Below are 26,378 nucleotides of genomic sequence, written 5' to 3'. Positions count from 1 at the left end.
GAACCTAGGATTATAGATTGGAAACATCACAGATTGGAAACATAAGTTTTTAATTTTGTTGAAAATTCACTACGAGTACAAATTCTCAAATAAAAAGGGGTAAAAGGACCCTATCCCTCACCGTTATGTTGGTGGTTTTTTTTTTCCTTTGGTAGGGGTACAGGTTTATAATTTAAACTAGCAGATACGTGTTTGCTTTTGGGGATCGTTTTGAAGTGTTTAAGCCGGCTTTAAAATTTGTGTATTTGCATTTGAATTTTTTTTAGGTGATCATTTCAGAATTAAGACAGCTTGAAAACAAATATCTGTTTCATTGACTTTTATTTATTTGTTATGTTATACTACATCAAGTTATCTAATGAATAAGTTAAAAAGTATAGGTGTCATATAGCGAACGTATATGAGTTTTCATGAATGAAAGCAACACGATAGTTCTTTGGATTTTTTCTACCAGATAAACTGTCCTTACTTTTTTAGAACGAAACCGCCTATCTTCTCGTTGTTGTAATTGCCTTAGTCACCATCAATTCATTTCAATGTTTCCTATATCTGTAGGCGTTTTACATGTAAAGGAAAAAGATACAGTCTGTATGTCTCTTTTATTGTTGTTTCTATTTAGAAAACATCTTAATACGATAAGAAGCATAGTTATAGATGGTCAAGGACTATTTAATGGAAATTAAACTATTTATATGAAATAGAAATTCTATAAAGTATTTTTCTGTGTAATAACTTCCTGATAGCTGGATAATCTAATTTCTGTGATTTACTTTGCGATATTTTTTATTGAAGCTGAGCAAGTTTCGTTATGGAAAATTTAGTTCTGGAATCACGATTCTCTACGGGAAGTATTGATTAACTTAAAGAAAGTATATCAATACAATAAGAAATTCGTTCATTTAATGTTAACTTCATTTACCAGCATATGGAATCTGTTATTCCCTGATGACCTATATGGATAAAACCAACAATATTTTCAAAATCAACTATGTTCCAGTTCATGACTATACCATTGTAAATCTTACCATGAAGACAATTAAAGGTTATTGTTTGCTTCCTTATGGTCCGTTGGGGTTTGTTAAACTTTCAATCGTAGATAATTAGATACATGTATGTTCTACCATCCATTATAACCGCCAATTGATCAATGCATAGCTATACTGAAGATATGTTACAAAATAATGTATTTGTAAAAAATTAATCCTTAAAATATTGAGGGCGAGTTTGTATCAAAGTAAAAAAGCAAATTGCATTAACAATAAATAAACTCATCATAGATACCAGGATTAAATTTTGTATTTACGCCAGACGCACGTTTCGTCTACAAAAGACTCATCAGTAACTCTCGAATCCAAAAAATAGGTAACAAAGGCCAAATAAAGTACGAAGTTGAAAAGCATTGAGGGCCGAAAGTTTTGCCAAATACAGCTAAGGTAATCTATTCCTGAGGAAGAAAAGCTTTAGTATTTAAAAACGTTTTGTAAACAGTTTATTTATAAATATGACCATATCAATGACAACTCATGTCAGCAAAGAAGTGCTGACTGCTAGGATGTTGATACCCTCGAGGAATATTCACATAGAAAGTATGAATTAAGCATGACTCGCGCCTTTGGAAAAAAAAGAGGGGCGAAAGAGACCAGAGGGACAGTCAAACTCATAGTTCGAAATTAAACTGAAAACGTCATGGCTAAAAAAGAAAAAGACGAGGTAAGTAGATGCTGCTCCACATTTTGTACCCGTCGTGTTGCTCATGTTATTATAAACCCGGTAAATAGTCTTATTCGGTAGGTCACATTCGTGAAAAGGGAACGGGATTGTTGTAACGACATAAGGAATATATCCAATATCATCTGTGAAACGGATATTCCATAACGCTCAACCAACCAACCAATAAACAAGTTTCTGCATAAGAAAATCAGGAATATGACAGTTGTTATCCATTCGTTTGATGTGTTTGGACTTTTGATTTTGACATTTGATTAGAGACTTTTCGTTTTGAATTTTCCTCGGAGTTCAGTATGTTTGTGATTTTACTTTTTATTTCTTTTACCGAGAGCCGTGGTATAGTGGTTAGTGCATCGGACTACTAACACAAAGTTTCCTGGTTCGATTCCCGTTTGGGATGAAAATTTCAGGAACTCAATTTTCGGCTTTCCCTTGACACCATCTGCGAGTATGGTCTTGAGGAAACGATGATAGTCCGTCGGAAGGAGACGATAAATGGCTGACCCGTGTTAAGAGAGAGCCATATCTCTTGCACGTTAAAGACACCCTTGTAGACTTCAAAAAAGAGTAGGCTAATACCGCTACAAGGCAGCACTCGCACCCGCAAAGTGGAAAGGGATTAATATAAGTTGCAAAACTTGTTTCCCAATCCACTTTAAATAAATATATTTAAACTAAATTAAGTTTCTTGTAGAGAACTAAGAAGGCCTTGGTTCATTTTTCAAAGTATAACATCAATGTGTACAGCTAGGGTTACACGGATTTCAATAAGTAGAAATATATGTAAGCGCAGACCGATGTTTGCTACACCACGGTTCAATTGAGCGCAATTTATGACAATACCACGAAACCAATCAGAATGATTTTTTTCGGCAGTGTTTTAAAAAATGATTTTACTTTGTATTCATGCATAAATTGTGAAACATTCAATGGTTTAAAATGGCAAATTTTCTCTATAAAGCAATAATTGTGTAGACTTTTGAAGCCCAAACTTTCTATTGCATTAAATACGTAAATGAAATACCCGAAAACTATACCAATACAGAACTTTAAGCTTTTGAAATCATAGTAAAACTTTTCGTTGACACATTTTTATTCATTATTGCAAAAAAATGAACTTAAAAAGTGATATGAAACAAGTGACTGGTGAAAAATAATGTTTATTCAATATTTGAACCAATGCATGTTTATATCATAAACTTAGTCTGCTGTGCACGATTTAATAACTTTTTACGCAAACCATATCGTATAATCGTCAGTTATGAAATGAAAATATGGCAGCTTCTTAAATGTCGTGTTTTGAAGCCGAAGTTTACCGATTGTCACCTTATTGTAAACAATCAACAAAGTAGCATGGACACTGAGCACGTGTTTATCATGTACAATCAGATAATAGTTTATTTTAATGAAAGTTCCATGCGTATTGCGATCACCGTATTTTCTTCTTAGTTCAGTATTTTTTATTTTACTTTTTCCTGAAAGCAAGCAATTAAAAAAAAAGGAAATTCTTCTCATTATGGACAGATTAAAGAATTTTCTTCAGAAAAAATAAATGTACATAAGTTTTAAAATTTAGTCATAAAAAGCATATGCAGTATTTTTTTTTTTTTTTTTAATTTGAGGTTTCATATGACTTTAAAGTACCTGTCATTTTCTCCATACACGTTTCACTCCTATTATTTTATATTATTTTATATAAATAACATATAGCTGAGAGGGTGATAGAGCAGATTGGTACCCCGAGAAAACATTGTCAACCGCGGCGAATCCAAGGTTGACAATGCTTTTTCGAGGGGTATCAATCTGCTCTATCACCCTCTCAGCTATGTGTTATTTAATTTATTATACTGAATGTCCTATTATTGTCTTTTACAGATTACTTTTATTGTAAAAATACTTCTAAAAGTATTTTCTATGACGTTGCGTACTGTACATAACAACGTTAAGGGTATTAGAAAAAGAAAGTTAGGCAAGATGTTTATTATTTTTATTTTGACAGTCAAATAATAAAATCTGAGCCAAAACGTAGAACTCAAGCATTGTATTTAATTACTTGATGTGATTTCAATACATTGTATTTTTAATTATCGATTCTTGATTGGTCTGCACGAGAGGGTAACATTAAAAAAAATGTCATCCGCTCAGCCATGTGATCGAGAAAATTAACAACCTCGCATTATCCAATTATTAACTGGCATTTTAACGTGAAGTATAATAATATATATTGTTAACCGCTAATAGTTATGAATCTTACGCAATTTGATTGGATTAAATTGTTATTATAGTGTGTGATAACATTGTGTGAGGGAATTCGACGTTTGATGTACCACTGTTCACTCCAGTGCAATTTATGACAATACCACTGCATTAATCAGAATTATTTTTTTTGCAGTGTTTTAAGAAATGATTTTGCTTTGTTGTCGCGTATTATTTGTGAAACATTCAATGTTTTAAAAAGGCGAATTTTCTTTATAAAGTCAATGATTATGTTGACTTTTGAAGGCCAAACTTTCTACAGCCTTAAATACGCTAATGAAAGATCCAAAAACTATACCAATACATAACGACATGATTATGAAATTATAACAAATCTATTGGTTAACAAATTTTTACTCGTTATTGCAAAATAATGAACTTAATATATCTGACATTTTCTCCCTACCCAGTTTACCCCTATACATTTTTATGATGTGGACTGGTCATTGTTATTGAATCGTAGGCAATTTGATTGGATTAAGTTGTTATTAGTTTACCTTCAAACTTGTTTATGCTTTTCATAAATGACTATTGATTAATTAGAACGTGCATGAATGTGACCGGTAACTAAAATGACCTTCAAACTGGACACTGGAAGAGTCAATATTATGTTTTATCAATGAAAGTTAAGGTATGAAAGGTAAGAATTGCCACTTATTCGATTTTCACAAAATTTTCGGAATATACAGTTGGAAAGGTTATTTTTTAAAAGCCTATTGTGAAGAGTAAAGAGAAAGTTTACAAATAATACGTTTTGTTCCATTAAACAAGTCATTTTCGTAAGAGAAATACCGAAATATATTTTACGCACGACTACGGCAGGTAAAATTATTATCTATCATGATAAAAAAAAGCATTTTTCAGTCTCATTGGAATATGTTGATTACAATTAATCCCAAACTTAAGAAGTAAGTAACTAAAGTCAAAATATGTCCGATCTGCCTATTTCTGCACATCAAAAGTCAATACGATCGCTTTAAAGTCAATTTCGTCTACCTCACAAAATCTTGTTAGGCACTATAGTTTACCTTCAATCTGTTTACTTTTTCATACTTGTATAAATACATTGATTTATAAAGGCAATAGTAGTAAACCGTTGTTCGAAACTCATATATCGATAGAGAATTAAAACAAATCCGGGTTACAAACTAAAACTGAGGGAAACGCATCAAATATTAGAGTAGAACAACGACACAACAGAAACAGTTAAATGACATTTAAACTGAACACTGGACGAGGCCATATTATGTTTTATGAAAATGAAACTAAAGGTATTGATGGTAAGAATTGCCACTTCTTATATTTTCACAACATTTTCCAGGCATAGAGTAGATATTTGTTTTAACAGCCTATTCTTACGGGAAAAGGGCAAGTTTATTCATCATTAGTTTTATTCAATCAAATAGTTCATTTCTCGAAGAGAAATACGGAAATACATTTTAAGCACGGCTTAAATGTTTAATTTTTCACTCTCATCATAGTATTATAGTTACAATTATTCCCAAAGAAAAGTATTCAGTAAATAGAGTCAAAATATGTCCGATCTGCCAATCTTTGGACATCAAAATCCTCTACGAACGTTTTAAGGTCAATTTCGTCTACCTCACAAAATCGTGTTAGTCTCTGTAGTGTCTATTAATTTTGATGAATGGACCTCAGCAGATACGAACACATTGTGTAAGTCACTTCAGTCTAATTTAAAAGAGTAAATAAAAAAGAACATAACATACAAATGTATAAGAGCTTACAATTAATGTATATCTACTAATGATTGCAGCAGCTTATCACGAAAATAGTTAACAACAAGAATGTTTCCAAAGTACACGGATGCCCCACTCGCACTATCCTTTTCCATGTTCCATGGACCGTGAAATTGGGTAATAATCTAATTTGGCATTAAAATTAGAAAGATTATACTATAGAGAATATATGTACTAAGTTTCAAGTTGATTGGACTTCAATTTCATCAAAAACTACCTTGACCAAAAACTTTAACCTGAAACTCCCACTTTCATTTTCTATGTTCAGTGGACCGTGAAATTGGAGTCAAAAGTCTAATTCGGCTTTAAAATTAAAAAGATCATATCATAAGCAACAAGTGTACTAAGTTTTAAGTTGATTGGACTTCAGCTTCATCAAAAACTACCTTGACCAAAAACTTTAACCTGAATGGACGCACAGACGAACGGACGAACGGACGGACGAACGAACGGAGGCACAGACCAGAAAACATAATACCCCTCTACTATCGTAGGTGGGGAATAAAAATATAAACACCTTATATATATCTATACTTAAATAAGATAAGACTAAAACAAAGACGTCTTAGTTATCATAATATTTCACCTTTGTACATGTATTTACATCAATTCTTCTAAAAGCTAATCATGGCCGTCCTTTTGACCGTCCTTTCGATGATCGTTTTGGCGACAAGTTGTGGTTGAAATCATTGCTCTTAAACGAAATGTAAAAATAATCATATTTTATAACACTGTTCAAGTGTTTATAGTGATAAGTAATTTCTATTGTGTCCTTGGTTGTCCATGTTAGTGGTATAGTAAGGTAATCAATCGTTTGGTTGTCTGTTAGATCTGAATATCAGATTGTTTCCTTAGAGGAAGCAACCTATTCATAATGTAAGTTTTTACTTTAAGTGTATTTGTTTTTTTATTAGTATCAACTGAACAAACCTCACTATTGATTTCTATAAAGAATTTTTTTTATTATTAGTCTTATACTTTGTGCAAAATAAAAACATTTGATTGTGGTCGTTATCCAAAAGCATTATAAAACAAAGCTTCTACTTTGAAAGTTGTAGTTGATAAATACAATTTAATTGACTTCGTTGATTATTATTACTTATTATTTGTGCCAAGTAAAACATTTGTTTGTGGTGGTTATCGAAAAAAACATTAGAAAGCAAAGCTTCAAGTTTGAAAGTTGTAGTTGATATGAACAATTAAATTGACTTCGTTGATTCTTAAATTCTCAAACCTTCAATTAAATGATTTTGATACCATTTTTTTAGAAATATTCTCTAAATGGATCTGCATCAAACTTGGTCAAAATTTGAATTAGACTAAGAGTATAAACAGTAGGCACATCTACTCTGAATGCATCTTATTACACAAAAGCCGGTTGTTTTTTTATTATGGGATTATTTCTTCTTGGTTAAATATAATGTCATAAATATGGGCGAAATTGTCTTTACAGTATGGCAACATCATTTGTTCAATGGCCTTTATCTATAGTCTGTCTTATGTAACTTTACTTTTACATCTTATTGTAATAAAAACACCCTCCAGAAAACCTATTTTTTTCGTGGCTTTAATGTCTTTAAATATTATATATCGATTATCTGACACAATCACAGTTTTTAGGTACTTTCAGTGTTTAGAGGTAGTATGAGAATTGCTTATGCTATCTTGGATTGTAAAAAAAGGGTATGGCTTTAACCTGAAATAGCAAGCAGAATGTACGGTAAGACCACTTGCTACTGTTTGCCTTTTGAACTTGAAAAGAATAACATTAAATGTATCAATTAACCAGATTTTAATATTGTGTTGGATTTCAGCTTTTTGATTTGGAGTTATGTATTTTGTTTCAGTGTTTCAAACTGTTTTCTTTAATTTATGATCTACATTAAAACAAGCAGGTATACTAGATATAGGAAGATGTGGTGTGAGTGCCAATGAGACAACTCTCCTATTTCCCTTTTATTTGATTCACATAAAACTAAGCTATTCAGCTCTAATGATATTATCAAGAGCCTGGTTTCAGTTTGGATTTACCAGTCCTTAATACTCCGATCTCGTAACAATTATGAAATCTTCTAAACAAATACATGTATAAGAGTTAAATAACAGGTTAAATAGTACGACAATTTAATCGGCTGATAAGACAACTATTATTTACCAATAACAATGAAGACCATTAATTTAGGTTTAAATATATATTCAAATATTCCAAAAATAAGATACAATAATGGAACAGGGTGAGTACATGTATCATTCCATTGTATGTGCATGTACCAGGTACGTGTAAGAAGTGGGGAAATTGGTACGAAACAAGACCATTTCAAAATATTCAAGAAATAAATAAATGATTCATAATAAAGTCACGAATCAGTACGTAGTGTCTAAAGCTTTGGTGAAGGTATACATAGTAGGTCTTCGTTCAAGCTCGTTGGTATTATCTAGAAAATGGCTCCCATCGTTACAACAGACATCAGAACTGGGAAAAAGCGATATGAAATAGAAATCATCACGTGAACATATTTTTATTTGTATCATAGGTATATGACATGATAACAAACTGTTCTCGTTTTCAGAAAGTTTTATATAAGTACATTTGTGTTTTATAAGCATTTTATTTTTGCTTCCGTTTTAACTTTTCTGTCTATTCCTGGATAGCGGTGTATTTAATTTTACATAAGGAATTACACAGTCTAATATTTTTTGTTTGAATTCTGTAAATCATGCACAAATTGTACTTTGTTAGACTAGTAACATGTTGCAAAAGATGCATTTATCCGTATCACCATTGATTCGTTATGATTGACATGCATGTGTGTTCATGCGTATATACACGGGTTTGACACAATCAGGAAATGCTTAGATAATTTATGGAATAAAATAGAAAACAGAAAAATATTAACAGATGACTGCTCGTTATATATACATAAAAAACTTTACCTAGGTTTTTGATGGTTAATAGAGAACGACATATTGACTCTCAATTAATTACAGTTCATATATTTTTAGTGAAGTAACAGGACAGGTAGTCCCTGAATGTAGCCGCTCTTTACATCGTTTTTATTTAAAGAAATGCGAGAGAACTGTGATTTTTCGTGCGTGTCATGACATAACGTTTCAATATAAAAAAAATACCGTATATGTAAATGTATCAATTATAATGACATGAAACAGCACCAAAGACTGACTACTAATGCAGGGTTCACACATTGCCGATTATTGCTCCCGTTTGAGATCAGACAGCGATACGAAACGAAAAATGAAAAAGTCGAATTACTATCCTCAATTATCTGGAATGTCCTATAATTGTCTGAACGCAGTCGTTTAATTTCGGAACAGATTCCTACGGGTCGGGAAGGGTCCGAATAGTTCGGCGAAGCACCCGACAGTTAGGTGCGTCCCGTAACATTCGGGGAAACTTAGCCGATTGTTTCTAGTCGGATTACAATCGTTCCTATGTCGTGACAGATTCTGCTGTATCGGATCAAAATCCTAACAATGTTATGTGCATCCTGGACGGTGTCCTGTGGAACGGGAATGATCTGGAGAAATTTTTCATTGCTGTTTTTCTGTCGATTGAGTCCAGATCTTGTGAGGATTACAAGCCGTTTTTGTCGAAACCGTTCCGTAACAGTCCCGTTATTAATACGAAATTCGTCAATAATACCCACGTCAGAGTCCCGACAATTATAGAATACAATACGACTGAGACCAGACAAAGCCGTTTGCAATGCGATAGAGCGGACCTTAATAGGATAACGTTCCGACAGTACCTGCTCATCCGGATTATGCCGACAGTTTTCGAACGGATAACTTCCGTCAGCGTCGGTTCACTGTTTGGTCACTGTCTGATCTCTGTCGGATTACATTTGGTAGAATCGGGACGCAGTCGTTACAGATTAGTGATCGAATTCGCGTTTCTTTACCGTCAGAATAAGTTACGTTATTGACAAACTTATTTCAGAAGTGACATAATTTAATTTTCTTCATCGATAAAATATTTCATGTCCAACGTGTAAGTTTTCATTGTTTAAGTCGAAGTTTTTTTAACACAGTAAAACATTTTTTATAATCAACCTCTGTCATTGGCATTTTCATTTTAACGGTAAAGGATCAAATACGGGATCCTCGAAATTTCTATCAGTTGTTACGAGGAAATCATTATTCAATCGAATATATGTCTTTGTTCATTGGGGCGATTTAGAGCTTTTCAGAAGGAGTGAGATTCCACCCTTGTTGAAAGCCTTGTGTAGACCTCTAGATTTTTAAATTCCCTCCGTTTTTCTCATGGATGGAGTGTGGTCTCTCTGTAAATTACCCCATATCTTTTCATTTTCCTATTTACCGAAGGCTCCATGTGAAAATTTCCATTGGATCATATCTATTAAACTAAGTGTACAAAACAGGCTCAAGAAAAGGCAAAATTTCTTTTTCAAACCCGAACTAGAAATCCATTTTTTTCTAATAGAGCACCTTACATTATCGTCAATGAGTGCAGGCATGTGAAAAATTATATAATCATACACAAGAAAGAAACCCTGAACAGGCTTTCAGCAATAATGTTTACCTATTTAATATTAAGTAAATATTAACATTTATCATATATTTAGTACAAAATACAGCAATTTTGTATATCTAATAAAGGTTCTTTTTTCCAGTCTGTATCACCTACCCTGTATCGCATTCCCCGTATCGCATAGCTAAACCTGTATCGTATACCCTGTATCGCATAGCAAAATCCGTATCGCATACCTGGCGTGACGTCATATTTAGAATGACGTCAACGTTTGACCTATGACGTCCAGTTTCTGCATTTTCAGGCTCAGGGAAAAAAATGATTTCTATTTAAAAAAAAAGTCCTATCATTTCAACTAAAATCGATTTTTTTTCCCAAATAGTTAGTACCCAGTAACTTGATTAGCGATTTTAATATAAAATAGTACAATAAGATGTAGAAATATCTGAAGTTTTATTGTTTATTTGGTCATAATTTTCGTGAAATTTGTTTCTGCAAAAATGCATTTTTTTACAATTTTAAATTGGTTTTAAAAAATGTATGATAAACAGAATAATACATGGCAAAATCCGTATAACACGCCGTATCACCCTCGACCAATATCATCCCTCGGGCCTAAAGGCCCTCGTGCTGATATTGGTATATCGGGATGATACGACATATGATACGGATTTTGCCATGTATTATTCTCTATGTACATGTATTTGATAAAGTACAGATATAACAAAGAAACTGCCCGGTATCCGACGTTAGAGTACACTTTTTTACTGCACGCGTAGTTGGGTGCGTTTACTACGAGGACACTTGTACCCAACTACGCGTGAAGTATGAGTACAGAATCGTCCCATACAGGACATTTTCTATGTTATCCTTGTATATTATCCAACAGTTAAGAATAGAATCTGGTCAAATTTTGAAGTTGAACATGTGGGAATTTGTTATTTTTGCCACGGACCATTTAATTTTTATGGAGGAAGGGGCCTGGTAGTTTTAGAAAACAATATTCTGACCCTGATATTGACTTAAAAAATCTGCTGCCTCAATATTTTGTCATATGAAAAAAAATTGTCAACAAAATTTTCCTGTATAAACTGTAATAGAAAACAGAGAAAATGTGTCTATGAGACACAGATGCCCCACAGGAAGTAGACGAATGACAGACCTGAAAATGGGAGACACGGTACAATTCACCTTGATAAAGCTTAAGACCAAATATCAAACCAATCCGACATACACAAGCCGATATATATTTGACAAAAATTTTATAGACCGGACGTACAGACGTACAGGCAAGGGTAAATATTAATGCCCCGTCGCCTAAAGGCGGGGGCATAAAAATCTGACCAGCGAAGCGGTTATTAAAATATTCTGAGATATATAACTATATACCCCCCTTTTCCCCTCCTGAAAATCAAATAACATGTTCTTGGATTAATTTGCACTTCTCATAAGTGCAAATTGGAACCACACTTTTTTTTGTCGTAGAATCATCAAATTTGGCAATAATGTACCTCTGGGGATAAATAACACAATACAAAAATAAATTTGATATGGCTCGCCCGGTTCGGCAACTGGAGCGAAAACAGTGACAAAATCCTGTAGGATATTTTTTTCTCCCATAGGATTTTTAAAAATCCTACAGGATTTTGAGAAATCCTATCGGATAAAGTCATAATCCCGTAGGATATTTTAAATATCCTATGGGATATATAAATCCTATCGGATTTATTTATCCTATAGGAAAATTTATCTCCTATGGGATTAAATTAATATCCTATGGGATTTAAAATCCTGTAGGATTTTCAAAAAAAGTGTTAAATCCGATAGGATTTTTTTTATCCTATAGGATTATCATGAAAGACTTTTTGACAGAAACTAATGTCCCTTAGGATATTTTTTTCTCCTAAGGGATTTATTTTGTCCTGTGGGATGTTTTTTCTCCCATGGGATATTTTTTTCTCCTACCGGATTTTTTTCTCTCCCTTAGGATAAATTTTGTCCTGTAAGATATTTTGTTTTCCCTTAGGATTAACTTTGTCCTATAGGATTATTTTTTCTCCCATAGGATTAAATTTTGATACGTTTTGTCATCTAAGATGGATTCGTCAGTTTTGTTGGTATCTTACAAACGTTAACAATTGTTGCTGCATAGATATTGATCACTACGTAGCTACTACGATATTGAACTCAACCTTTGTATTTAGCCTAGCTGCTACATAGATATTGATACCAGGGATCAGTTCAATATCGTAGCAGCTACGTAGCGACTATGTAGCTGCTATCAAAATCTAAGTAATAACTAGTCTATAGCTACACGTTCAATAGTCAATATCTACGTAGCACTACGTAGCTGCTACGATATTGAACGCGTCCCAGGGTTGGGTTCAATATCGTAGCAGCTACGTAGCGGCTACGTATCTGCTATCAATATTTATGTAACAACTAGTCTATAGCTACACATTCAATAGTCAAAATCTACGTAGCACTTCGTAGCTGCTACGATATTGAACTCGACCCATCTACGTAACCGCTACGATATTGAACACGACCTTGGGTTGTGTTCAATATCTTATCGGCTATATAGGGCTATGTAGATTTATGACTTTTGAACTACGTAGCTGCTACGATATTGAACGCGTCCCAGGGTTGGGTTCAATACCGTAGCAGCTACGTAGCGGCTACGTATCTGCTATCAATATTTATGTAACAACTAGTCTATAGCTACACGTTCAATAGTCAATATCTACGTAGCACTACGTAGCTGCTACGATATTGAACGCGTCCCAGGGTTGGGTTCAATATCGTAGCAGCTACGTAGCGGCTACGTATCTGCTATCAATATTTATGTAACAACTAGTCTATAGCTACACATTCAATAGTCAAAATCTACGTAGCACTTCGTAGCTGCTACGATATTGAACTCGACCCATCTACGTAACCGCTACGATATTGAACACGACCTTGGGTTGTGTTCAATATCTTATCGGCTATATAGGGCTATGTAGATTTATGACTTTTGAACGGGTGGCTAGCCTAGCTGCTACATAGATATTAATAGCAGCTAAGCTAGCTTCTCGTTCAATAGTCATAAATTTACGTCGCACTACGTAGCTGCTACGATATTGAACGCAACCCTGAAAAGGGTCGTTATAGTTTCAATAATTATCGAAACGGATACATGGAAATATTACTTTATAGGATTGTCAAATCTTGCCTTCGTATATGGTTTTCATGATATTAATTATTAATGAGTCTGTTTAATAAATGTTGTTTGTTTTACGTCCTGTGGCAAATATTACATGTATGTTCATAACGAGAACACAATAGGTAGGCTTTTCATAGCAAATATAAAAGGTCGACTGAGAGAATGGACATGGAACTTGGAATGGTAATGCAAAATGAGGATATATTGAATAAAAAACAGAGCTGCCTCAATTAATTGTGCAAGAGTACCAAATGTGCAGAAGTCTTCCGTGCATGAAATCTATGCTTAAATCGACCATCGTTTTTCATGTACAGTTTTTAATAATATCAACTGGTTAAATGCATTTTGATGGCTTAAATAAAAGGGAGAGTTCTTTTAGATTGGATTATTTATAGCACTTTAGTTTTTTTGGTATGATACTATATTTCAGATTTCTCTTGGTTATGTTTTTGCACTTAGTGCGGGAAATCGTGGGTTCAAATCCCGGCCTGGTCAATCCAAATACGTCAACATTTAAAATTGCTGTTCCTCCGCTAAGCAAGACTTTAGTGGAATTAATAATTTAATTACACCTCTCCTCCATTACATGATAAATCTGTAAAAAAAGACTGGTATGCTCGAGTGGCTAAATGATGTCCAATTGCGGAGTGTTACCTTGTGATTTAGCACGTTAAAAATCTTTCTCGACACTATCAGTCTAGAACAGGGTTCATATTCAGTATAACATTTGGAACTTGAATTTGTCTCTGGACAGGTCTGGATATAAGGCATATTCAATGTTCATTATATATCTACTAAATCGTTAATAAATAGAGAAGTATTTTCCTTGCACTGATTTTTATTTCATGTACTTGGTTTGATTTCCACGAATTGATATTATAAAAATGGTATAGTTAAACTTTTCACAAAATATGTATGTGCCTTTTGTGATATTTTTAATGGCAGGTAATATGAAATTAGCTCCTTACTTTATTTATACATGGAACGTTTTTGTTTGGCTTGATAAGGTGTATAGGGATCTCTCTATAATAAAAAAAAAAAACCCAAAAGACTGTAAAAAAAACTTTTAATATCTTGATTGTCTGTGTTGTTGGGTTGTTGTCTCATCAATATTTACTCTTAATCCCTTTTTTCGAACCCAAAGGGTAGACTTGAGCACAGAAATATTGTCCACTCTTGACTTCATCAGCTCGACTTTCGACTTAACCTTGCTGAAAAAGTAAAGCCCCCCCCCCCCCCCCCCTATTCCTACCAACGTGAAAATTAGTTAACAGACTAAGATGGCCACTACGATGCTTTATGCTGTTGTTTTTTAATCGCTGCCTTTTGCAGCTATCATTCCCGGTTTTGGACAGTATAAAAAGTAGATGTGGTTCGATTGTGAATGAGACAACTTCAAACTATTGCTTTCCACCAAGGTCCACATGAAGCTGATGAACGCAAATTTATATAAAAAAAAGAAGATGTGGTATGATTGCCAAAGAGACGAATGACATAGAAATTTACAACTATACATGTAGTTCACCTTACGGCTTCCCACAATGAGCAAAGCTTTTGTATCTAATTTTATTTTATATGATAAATGTATTGCCTTGTGTCGTTTCTTTTGTTTACTAGTATATTGAATGTCTCTGGTGGTATGAATCTTACTTCATGAAATTTAAAATTATACCCTTTTTCAATAATAGGCTACCGCAATAAAGATATAAGCTTAATAAAATAACTATTTCAGATTTTCACTCGTTCAGGAAATGTCATACGGGACAAGAATGAGTTTTAATGGCGAAAAATATTTTTTTAAACAAATGTGCATGTGTAAGCTGTTTTGTGATGTTCTATTCTATCAGGAGTTTCAGAAAAGGGGGAATAAAAACAATTATGCCAAAAAACAGTTTAACTTGCGAAGCTTTCTTTGGTATTCAATGTTACAAAAATAGTTATTCTTTTGTAGATTTAGAACTTTGAACACAATTAAAAAAATGTCTATTGAAATTGGTAGATGGCAAAATAGTTAAAGAGAACATTTTATTTATTATATATACTTTATGTAAAATTAGGTGAAATTGAGGACGAGTTTCATTATAAAGTTGAAACAAAACGAAAAGTGTATTTAACGTTTTTTGTAAATAGCTTCTCAAATATTGAATTGATTTTATCAAAACAAAAAGTATAAGATCAAAAATTAAATTTTCTATCAAGATTCTTTATTTCTTATAAAACCAAGTTTAATGGTACAAGGAACGATATTTTTACATATAATAACATACAGATTTTGCGCATGACAAGTTTGCACAAAACGAGCAACAAGAATGAGAGATTGGGGATCAACCTGGAGAACATACGTCTATATTGATATTTCTAATTAATTTACACAAATTTTTCAATACACGAATATTTTTTGAAATAAATAAAGTGCCGAATGCATATCTATACCACATCTTCCTATATCTCACACTCACACCACATCTTCCTATATCTATAACTTGCCTTGGGTATACTTTTTATGTCCCTATTCGTACAGGAAGTCCTGTGTTGTTATTAGACGTGTTAGGAAAGTCGATACTACTGTTGGTGCTCGTGTTGGATGGAAGATAAATACAATAAGATTTGGGGGGTCATCTCCAAAATTATAAATACTCTATTTTTTATTACCTGTATGGTCACTGAAATACGTTATTTATAGTGTGCAATACATGACCGATCGGGCATTGTTAAGAACCAAAATTAATTTTCAAATGTGATAATTAAAATAAATTACGTGGTACATTTGTAAATTAAGGATACACATGAAAAAGAGGGGATGTTTTTGTTTTATTTTCAGAATCAACAAAATTCCTTCAAAAAAAATTTGATAAGGGTTTTGGCCCGCTTGATCTCTCAATGGAAGCAAACTACTAGTATCGTTTTGCTTCATTCTGGTACGATTTAAAAAAATAATAAAAAAAAAAAAAAACTATTTTGGAAAACACAAATCCCCTTTTCACAATATGAACGCTCGATGATTTATTTTATAATGCAAATTTGGGATTTTGTTGTTCACTTGCCTAATAACTTTTAGCATTGTATGATTGGGTAGCATTTGCATTGTTTAATGTCTCCCGAAAAGTCCACCAAACAATTCAACTGTTTGTTTTAGTTCGTTCCTTTGCTGTTCCCATAAGGTCACAAACGACTCTGACTGTCTCTAGACGTCTTATTGCGTCAAATAATTCCAACTGTGACCTTGACCTTTGTCTTCAAAAATTAATAGGATTCTAGATTTTCATAAGGACTAAAAATGAATCAAGTACGGTCAAATTCCTAGAACGATGTTAAATATAGAGTGTCAACAAGTGTGTTACGGACGGAAAGGCGGACCAAGGGTAAAGAAACCCTCGAATTTTGTAGGCGAGAGAATAAACTTGAACCCATTGGAATCGGAAATGCAGACAGATGTTATTTTACACGAAGACAATGGGGTTCAAATCGTCAAAATTCAACTAAAGCAAAGTTTGTTTGTATCGTTCTTTAAATGTCGTTTAAACTTTTTGTTTCTAAAATCAGAATTATCAGAAAAGCTTATAACGATCTTTCCAAAGACGTATGCTTATGATATAGAATCAAAAATCGTGGACACCTTTTTATAGTCTTATAACAGATGAGGAGTGTGTGTGTGTGTGTGGGGGGGGGGGTATTTATTTTTGTGTTTATTTGTTTTGTGTTGTACTTATTTTTATTTGCTGTATACTACCAGTGTGCGCATTGAAATCTAACTTCAATTACTGAATAAGAGGCTGATGGTGTGTGACCGGTTCATACATAATATTGCAGGGTTAAATATGTTCGTAAGAGCTCTTGACGAAACCCTTTTCTAACATCGGACAGTCGTGTAATTGTAACAGTAATTCATAAGTACATACTATGCAAATCGATTGAAAATGGCATGACTCATTATATCGGCAGGAATCGTTAAAAGAAATAACATAAAGACAATAGACACAAAGTACCAATATCAAAGTACTTGCAGTTACTGAAAGCTAAAAGTATTAATAAAATAACAAAGGCTTACAAGATGTTTAAAAAAGATAAATTATTCACAAAACTAATATTAATTTGTCTAAAAATGTATTTATTGAATCTTTTCTGGTTCTTAAACAAATAATTTGATCTTCTCCTGCGTACTCTAATAAATACAATTGTTACAGATTTGTCTCAGCGGTATCAAACACGCCCAAACAGGTAACAAAAATGTTCAGTTTTTGTACTCATTGAGAAGGTCCCCAATCATATTGTATATTTCTTCCGACCAACACGAGCGCCAGCAGTAGTATCGACTTTCCTAACACGTCTATTTAGACGTACCGATCCACAATATCTGACACACATTTGCAAAACAGGTCATTTGTAATATAAGCTGGAAAAATTTCATAGTTTTAGAATAAAGCGGAGCATCGCAATTGCGTTAAAAATTAATATTTAATTTCCTACCAAAAGATATTGGTTTTTGTTTTCAATTCTTTCTCAAATTTAGATATAGAGTTGACACTGCAATGTTTTGTATCAGGTTTATTCCACTCAGGAACTATAGAAGGAATAAACGATTCAGGTAAAGCCTGCAAAATGGAACCACAATTCAAAATTTTTGTGTTTACTTTGCCTTTGTTTAATTTTGTTTCTAAGGAAATTGCTATGTAAGCTTCTTTGTTTATTTAAAGAAGCCAATTTTGAGATACAAAGTGAGAAACAAAGCTTTTGCGATTTCATTTCCTTATTTACAACACTAGAGTTTACAGACTATCATTATACCTTGAGAGACATATGAGAGTATGTGGCGTCCGTGGGGTTCTTCAAATTCGATTACAGAAGTAATATAGAAAAACTCCAAGGGGTAAATACTATATTACGTTTTTAAAAGAGAATATAAATCATAACTGTCTTCTATGAACGATAACTTTAAAACTGATGTCAATGCTTTTTTTTTTTTAACAATTCATCTTTATTCAACAATTGAAGATGAATACCATTTTATTGTATAATGTAATAAGCAGTGATGTAAGAAATATAATTCACAATGTGCATGGGAGAACTAAATAATTTAGTTAACTTAATCATATGACTCTAAAGCCCGTTCTGTCATTATTAAGAGACGCTAAAGAACTGGACAACTGTGGAAATATAAGATTTTAAGATTTGGAAATAAATGAAATTGGTGTCACAAATGGTATGTCTGCTTGTATTTGATTTTTTTTATAAATATATATGATGCTCTTATACACAATAATTAATGGTTGTTTTACTTCGCTTAGTTATAGAATTTAACAAATAACTCTTCGTATTCTTATTTTCGGCATCAAATAAAATTTATAATGGAATATTTTTTAAAAGACAAGAAAAATGAAAAAAAATATATACAACAAAAATAAGCAAAAGGAGATGTGGTATGGCTGTCAATGAAACACCTATCCACAAACGTTGAAATTGAAGTAGCTGTAAGAAAGAAATAAGTCATATTTACAGTCTAAAAATGTGTTTAGCCGGGGCCTGAACATCAAATTATACATATCTATACTTGTAATGCATTTGTAAACAAGTTCGTACCCTAAATATGTTCCTCTCCTAAACATGTCGAGGAAAGTGTTTAACCCTATATGTATTTAACCTGACCACATGTTAAAGATAAACATGTTTGGTACTGCCTCTTATAAATAAGTGAAACATTCTCAGTAAATCACATCAGAACTTAGATCAGACTAAAACCTCACTTAAACTGAATATATTTGTTTTTGTAGAACAGGAGTTTAGTATCCCATAAAACATAAATCATTATATAGAGACCTAGGCAGCAAAGATAGTCATTAGAATCTTTTTGCATTTGCCTGTGTTCTATCCTTTTAAAAACCTTGCGGTGAGGCATGGTTTCTGACATCAGAAAAAAAGTGAAGTATAGGCCACTGGACGTTAAGCAACCAAGTATTAAACCTCACCTTTCCGTGAAGTGTTTACAATTATTTGTATTTTTAAAATAAAAAAAAAAAGGATAAACATTTCCAAAAACTGAAAATATTTGAGAAAACGCTATGACGTCGCGTACGGTGTTGGTGATAATACGGGTTTTGCTTTCCAGTTCGCCTTTATTGCATTTGTTAGAAGTTTCGGAATTGATAACTATATAAATGTATATATCAAAATGTGCGTAATTAAAAGTAGAAATGGAATATGCCTTCAAATCAATACTTTTATTCATTTTGTTACTCGAATGATCCCTAATAACACTGATTTTGAGCGTGTAGACAAGTAACACCGCGACATATTATCAGCGTTGCTTTGAAGTTATTCTTGTAATTTTTTGAACTCATTAAAAAAAAATTGTACTCCTAGAAAGATTAGTATTTGGTGTTAATGGTGTATGTTTTATTTATGACGTCATCGTTAACTGGACGCGTCTGACCAGGACGAAAAGTTCACTTTGTTTTGTGGTCAAGCCGAAAATCGGAAAAAAATATGGATAGGGGTGAAGTTAAGAGTGATTTTAAAAGGTAACTCAAATAAATTATTCCGAAAATGATATATCTTTTTATTCCGTATATAATAAGGAAAAAAAATAAAAAGTTTTGTCACAACATTTCAAAAGATCGTGGCAGAATTAATGATTTTTTGAAATTTGTATTTCTGTCACAAAACCCAAATCTCGCATATTTTTTGGAGTTCTTAAAAATTCGAACGAATGCTGCAGATCCAAACCACAATTTACATATCCATCCTTCCTGTGTCAAAATTATACAATAAATATACTACTTGCTATGTCTTCAATTAGTAAGTATTGTTTAAATTATGTCCTAAATTGTTCATTTTATTAAATCCGTTGAAATGTCACACTCGCCGTTTTCTGACGTTTTGGCGTATTTGTTAAGTGTCTTATGAAAAGTAATAGGCAGTTGCAGTCTTTTCTACGATATGAAATTTTATTCAAACGAGAAAACTTTTTTTTTAAGTGTATAAAAAAAAATTGTGTCGAAGTTTTAAGAGAAAATATTGAAAAACAAATAAACGCGATCTTTTTGTTTTTGTCTAGTCAAAATGTCACAAAACGCCGTTTTTTACATTTTTGTTACAAGTATGATAAGTCATATTATACAGTTTTGGAGGGAGGAAAATTTGAAATAATAATAGCACAAAAAATACTATATAACATTAAAATCTATTGTTCAGGGATTTTTTTGAACCCATTTTCGATCACATGTCGGAAGTATTAACGACACAGTCAGCGAGTACTTTTGTCTAGTCATAATGTCACACCATGCTTTTTTACTTGTTTTGACGTTACGTTCTGTAAAACTTGACATGTAGTGCCTAACGTCGAAAATTGCGGAAGCCTTAACGTGTCATGCTTATTAACTTTTTCCAATTTTATATAACGAATTATGAATTTGATATAACAATTTATCAAATTGTCAATTTGATATAACAGAGTATCAATTTGATATAACAATTTAATATCAATTAGAGATAACAAATAGTCAATTTGATGTAACAAATTGTGAATTTCTCTACCAATAGTATGATTTAATTATAATAATAAGATTGATTGAAACATTGCGTAACCCAAATTTGCGCATTTGTTTGTGTATTGATTCATTGTTTATCTGACGTCCAGCGACAAATATGTCATTGAATGTTTATTCAAAACTTTCTTAACAGGTTAAATGTTTCTGAAACCCTCTTCCTCCCCTTTTATCTATTACATGTATTTGAGGCAGTTTGCGGGACTAGTTTGAACGTTATGTATTCAGTACATGGGACCTGGTGTCTTCAGAACGAACGATTATAATAGAAAAAGGATCAATTTATATTGCACATTTTCAAATCAGAAAGAATGGATAGTGTGTTTCTAGGGACATAGGAACATGCAAGGATAAACAAATGCTGGCATGCTTCTTTTATCAATTTCGACGGGCACATACAAGGATTAATAACACATCATTAAGTTCATCCTTCCTATATATTTGTTTCAATATTTATTTTGTTTGCACACTTTTTATTAAAAACAAAGACCCATGCGCGAGATCTAGAAGAGAAAACCCATGCACAATCAGTGCAAAAGGGATCTGATATATCAAATTTTAAAAGTCCGTTCTAGCCTGGAATTTATATTCCAGAGAACGTACGTAATGGGCTCTGTGTATATCCCCTGTACAAAATTTATTTCCTCACACAATACTGTTCATAAAGTTGCAGTAGGAACTGATTTTTTCTCTTTATCTTGTCTATATAAAAAAGAAGATGTGATATGATTGCCAATGAGACAACTATCCACAAAAGACCAAAATGACAAAGACATTAACAACTATAGGTCACCGTACGGCCTTCACCAATGAGCAAAGCCATTACCGCATAGTCAGCTATAATAGATTGTTGTGCACATTCGCCTATACATTGTATTTTTATAAAAGTTGTTGTTTGCAATTTGATGATAGTATCAAGAAAAACGTAAATAGCTGAGTGACAACTATAGAATTACTTTTATTTCCATGATGAACCAAAGTAAACATATAAATATACATACAACTTTGATATTAAGCCAGCATAAGTTAATGCTCGTGGTTTTAGTATTATTCAACTAGGAAAGTTTTCGCTATTAAAAATGGGCTTTCGAAAAAACAGCTGAACGGATTAATCCTGCGCTAAAATGGGCTCTAATGTCTGCGCTAAAATGTCCCCTATTATTTTTTCGCTAAAATTATCTGCGCCCATCTGTTTTCTTGTTTATAGTTGAGATTAAATTTCCTTTTGTTTATGAAATTGGCAAATTTGATTAAATTAATTTTATTGTGGTTAATTTTGAATTTGCTTGTAACTGTTGATTCTTTTGACATTTAATACAGGCGACGAAACAAACGATTCAACTTATAAAATCTTTATTCGGAAATTATCAAAAGCGGATAAAAGAATAAGACCTTGACAACATTTACGAGTATGATGGTCTTGTGAAACCATGATAGTCCGTCTGAAGGGGGTGATAAATGACTAAACCGTGTTAAGAGAGAGCAATATCTCTTGCACATAAAAGTCACCCTTTTATATTTTAAAAAGAGCAGGATAAGGCTACAAGGAAGCACTCGCACCCTCAAAGTGGAAACGGATTAATCATAAATATCCTGTTACAATCAAAAGAAAGAGAAAATATCTTTGCTCCAAGGGGATACTTATTCAAATGAATATTATTTTTCCGTTTTAATTTAACTGTACTTAAAAAAAATATGTGCCGCTTTTGCATTTCGGTTCTATACGTAGCAAGTCAAGCAAACCGCTCATATAAATTATGCTGTATGATTGAGCTGTACGAAATGAAAAAAACGTACGACGTTATTTATACAATGCATGAAAAATAACGTCAAACTAACGTTACCAAAACTAACACCAACACCGTACGCGACGTCTATTACCTTAGAAGTAAAAAATTTAACAGACAGAATAAACACGGCAGAAACAAACAAACGAAAAAAAACCAAGAGAACAATTTGAAATACCATATACATGTTAAAATCGGTATATACAAGCGGATTATAAACGGGACAGGGTTGAGCGAACATGTATTTCTACTGATTACACTAAAGGTGGCAATCAACCGATTGAAGCACGTGTCGAGAAAATATTAGATAAACTAATTAAAAATGACATAATTATAAAATTTGATTTTATGATTTTTTACAAAGTCTTTTTCTAGATGCCATATCCGTTGTGATAGTATCTTTCCATCAGGTCATTAGTGTACAATTTTGTTCTTAGTGCACTAAGGAGGTCCTTTGTAGTATTTCTACGAATCCCATGATTTACATGTATGCTGAGGGAAAAGTAGCACATGTTTTTATAAGTAGGACGAAAGTCACAAAAATGTAATCAAAGTGTACACGTTGGGAAAAAGTCTGTGAGAAAGGTCTAAATAATTTTATTTAACATCTTCATATTTTTGTCTGCGAAATCATAACTTTGCTAGCCATTAAGACGGAACGATATTCCATACCGCAGATACCATTTAATGATAGACTTTGTAAATTTTGTAGTTCGAACTGTGTGGAAAACGAAATACATGTTTTAATGGTCTGTCTTTTATATACAGACTTCCGATATGAACTTTTTAAAACATCACGTGAACATATTAACTTTGACAGAATGAACACAGAGAAAAGATGTATTGCTCATATGAACTGTAAATACAAACAAAAGTTTTTAGCTCGTACAATAAATAGTTTTTTTATTAGAAGAAAAAAGTTTTTATGAAATTATGATTTACAAACAATATATCTTCAGTATTATTTTTGTCTTTCTTTGTGCATATTTGTTTCTTACATAAAGGTTACTGTGATGTGTTTCAAATAAAATCCCAAGTTTATATACCTTTATTTTCAATTGACAATTTTATTATAATATCTATCATCAGAATATTAGCATTTTTATAAAGATTTTATTCGTTTATTTTGTTACTTATATCAGGGACATATAATACATATGTATTATATGTCTCTGCTTATATCAAATGTGGATATTATTTTAATTTCATCAAAGATTTACTAAACAAATCCTGGATTTCATTGATAAAGATGTGTGTGTAACTATACAAATCCTTGTTGTAACTAATTCATAATTGTATATATTTTAATTAATTTTATTGTAAATTTAGTTTGTCGTAATTTTATGAAGGCTGGCTATCGATCTTTGTTTTAACTGTAAGACCAATGTGAGACACTATAATGAAATAATCATTATATTCATCTTTTATATTTAATCTCAATTACCAGATTAAAATTTCACACCTAATTGAACATTGCAGATGTACGCTGACCACTATGTGTATATACCAAGAAACTGCTAGGTGTGAAAATAAGATGTGTCAATTGTATGAGGACCTGTACGGGGGTCCTTGATTCTATAATTGTTCAGTCTTTTTCTGTGTTCTTTATATATATAAGCACTTCGTCATTCTCTATTCCTTATCTTTTTCTCTATGTTTCTGTAGTCATTATTTATTTTCCTTTATTCGGCACTTTTAACCCATTATTCACTATTAATCGACCCCATCCTGACCCTCTTTTTTAATGAACCGTTAGCAAATACGTCTCGAAGGTGGCAGCATACATCACAGTCCACGACATTATAAACTAGTAAGGCACACATACTGCTGGTGATCAACCTTTGATTTATAAACTGGAATAAATATACTAAAAAAATTTAAAGATAATATATATATTTTACAATTTCGTTCGTCCGTTTTTTATCGACAAATGGTTCAGTTTTTTTTTCGCAGTTTTAAGTAACGTTATAATATATATATTTTATAGAATAGCTTAAAAGCAGATACATATCTTTATTTCGTGTCAAACCATTTCTTGGAACTTGTGAAGCTTTTTATGATAAATGGAATATTTCTTTTCCCGATTGACCTATTGATATCCATAATTTGTTTTATAAACCAATTGAAATACCAAACACATGACGAAAAAACAGTCGCCGAAAAAACATATTCATAGTCAAACTGTTTGTACACACGTGCGTGATTAGCGGTCCATGGTTGAATGATCATGAATTTCAATCGATTACACAGATTGCAATCAATATTGAACGTGGCATGTGTCGATAAAACATTAAATTTTGTAATTCTTAAAGATGTTATCAATATAAAATATTGAATTATTTATTTTGAAATAGTTTACTTCTATAATTCATTCCCTAGTGCCAATTATATCATATCGTCTGGTCCCTTGTACTTGCATCACTTTTTATTAAAATTGTCATAAGAATCTTTCGACAATTTCGATCACACAGATGAAGCTTTAAAAAGTTGAAAAATATCTTCACGAGTCCAACAGTTGACGTGCTTTCTTTATCATGTTTAAGCATGCGAAAATGTATTCTTAAAAAATCTAAGAGACACAGAAAACGTAATACTACTAGTATACGAAATCATTCAATTTTGCATAAAGATGATAACTCTAACTTTAAAAAAAAAACGTTCAGAAATATGAAAGGAAAAGATGGACTTCTTTCTTGACCAAAATACAAAACTAGTAAACGGTGAATGTATATGTACTACTGTAGACTTTGTTATGATGACCTTTAACTTAATAAATATTTATTTTTTATTATTTCAATCAACAGGTATACCTTAATTAAATTTTTTCCGGAATAGTAATTTCTTTTTCTGGAAAAGTAATACCAATTTGCGGAAACGTAAAAACGCCGCTACTTATTTCGGAAAAGTAATGCACGAAAATGCGGAAACGTGAAATTGCTCTTTTGGAGAAAAAAAAAACTACTAAAGGACATGTTAGCGCCGACATGAGTTGTAAGAAAAGATTTCCAAAACAACCATATCATTAAGAAGGAATGTTTACATGCTATACTCTCGTACTAGTTTTACAGGGTACTTGTGGCGTTCACCTTAGACACACATCTTTTTAACGATGTTTAACAAGAAAATCCCTATTTAGTGGACAAGCAATTTTTTTTTCTTTCTGTTATTGAATATCGAGAAAGAAAATAAATCCCGAAATTAATTTGGAACTTTGATACTCAATAGTTTCCCATCAAAATATTCACAATTAGTGTTCGTCCAGTGGCATACATAACAATCTTATTTCTATATGCAATCAACAATGAGCAAAACCCTAACCTTGTAGTCATTTATAAAAGACCCGAAATGATAAATGTAAAAACAATTCAAACGAGAAAACTAACGGCCTGATTTATGTACAAAATGTGAAAATTCCTTGATAACCTGAATTTTCTTAATTATTTGCCTACAATATATAAGTCACTGTTTAAGAAAAATAAAAAATAAAATTCTGGGACTATTATATTAACGTTTACTTAGTATAATAGTCCAAGAATTAAAGTGTTGATAAAATAAGAGCCTCACATTTGAAAGTTTTAAAACATTTCGAAG

The 26,378-nt window shown here is 32.3% G+C and overlaps 1 protein-coding gene across 3 annotated transcripts in view; it reads left to right on the top strand.

Moving 5' to 3' along the window:
• Nucleotides 1-26,378, top strand: part of LOC143073185 (dopamine receptor 2-like) — a 99,765-nt gene that overhangs the window by 51,343 nt on the left and 22,044 nt on the right. Inside the window, exon 1 of one of the 3 annotated variants that reach the window (XM_076248542.1) lies at nucleotides 7,393-7,464. The exons of 1 other annotated variant lie outside the window; for it this stretch is intronic. The gene's annotated coding sequence lies outside the window, so the exon portion shown is untranslated. Of the gene's footprint in view, nucleotides 1-7,392; nucleotides 7,465-8,168; nucleotides 8,279-26,378 lie in introns of those variants that run through there. One more of the 3 variants, XM_076248541.1, reaches the window with a different exon arrangement.

The sequence above is a fragment of the Mytilus galloprovincialis genome, chromosome 4 (assembly GCF_965363235.1).
Source record: "Mytilus galloprovincialis chromosome 4, xbMytGall1.hap1.1, whole genome shotgun sequence".
Classification (NCBI taxonomy): Eukaryota; Metazoa; Mollusca; class Bivalvia; order Mytilida; family Mytilidae; genus Mytilus; species Mytilus galloprovincialis.
The sequence above is the reverse complement of the archived record's forward strand: the minus strand, read 5'-3'. Positions and strand labels throughout refer to the sequence as shown.